Source organism: Gavialis gangeticus, unplaced genomic scaffold (assembly GCF_001723915.1).
Source record: "Gavialis gangeticus isolate Ggan-Ray unplaced genomic scaffold, GavGan_comp1, whole genome shotgun sequence".
NCBI lineage: Eukaryota > Metazoa > Chordata > Crocodylia > Gavialidae > Gavialis > Gavialis gangeticus.
The window spans coordinates 79,999,436-79,999,913 of NW_017729025.1; positions in this window are offsets into that span (position 1 = coordinate 79,999,436).

The following is a 478-nucleotide window of genomic DNA, read 5'->3' on the forward strand; positions in this document are numbered from 1 at the left end:
CCCGGCCGCCTTCCTGGTTTAACTTAAACCAGAATCCACCAGCATCCCAGATGCTTTGCAGCCATGGGCAGGGCTGGGCTGTCTGCTCCATAGCAGGGCTGGCCCCACCCCTCTGCTCCCTAGCTGGAGCTCCTGCAGAGACTGCAGGCACAGCAGATTTGCCGGGATTAATGCTCAAACAGGGATTACCCCCTCCCCTCTCCCACAGCATGGACTGTAGCCAGCATGTGGTATGCTAGCTAATGCTGAGAGGTATCTGTAAGGCAGACAGGACAGTGTCCACTTTTGGCTTTTTGGAGCTAATCAACAGGTCAGCTGGTAAAGTCCCTCCATTCCTTCCTTAGAAAAAGTTGTTTAAGAAGAGCTTGAACTAATGGGAGAGGCTTTTGTTTTCTTGATGGGGTGCTAAATGCTGTGTGATCAACTCCCTGCTGGCTCCCTTGCTGCTCAGGAGCAGCAGCGGGGGGGGGGGGGGGGG